Raw genomic sequence first — 489 nt, 5'->3', positions numbered from 1 at the left:
TATGACTTGTTATGTCTGCAGTGTAAAGCTGCAACAATTAATCAATCAAGTTTCGACTCGTTGGACAAAACAAGACGTTTTAAAGACGTTGAACGGACTTTAAGGAAATATTATCATTTTTAAAATTTAGTTTAACCAATCGATTTATCGATTAATCAAAAAAATGATAAACAGGTTAACTGATAAAGAAAGGAACTGTTATGTTTATTCTAATGTAGGGAACATAATCAGATGTAGTGAAAGAGCTGCAGGTAGAACTGGTCAGGATGACTGAAGGTCACTGGTGTTGGTGGATCTGATCTGAGGTCTGTGGATCTGGTCTCATCTAACATCAGGTTTTAGGATTTTGCGCATGTTTGCAATATAGAGTATTATTATTGATCTCAGCCTCACACTCCCCATCATATCTGCTGATGTTGCTCCGCCTCCTTCAGTGTGTGTGTGTGTGTGTGTGTGTGTGTGTGTGTGTGTGTGTGTGTGTGTGTGTGT

Source organism: Seriola lalandi, unplaced genomic scaffold (genome assembly GCF_002814215.2).
Source record: "Seriola lalandi dorsalis isolate HSWRI2012SDOR001 ecotype SW California unplaced genomic scaffold, Sedor1 jcf7180002053986, whole genome shotgun sequence".
Taxonomy (NCBI): Eukaryota; Metazoa; Chordata; class Actinopteri; order Carangiformes; family Carangidae; genus Seriola; species Seriola lalandi.
Note: the sequence above shows the minus strand (reverse complement) of the source record.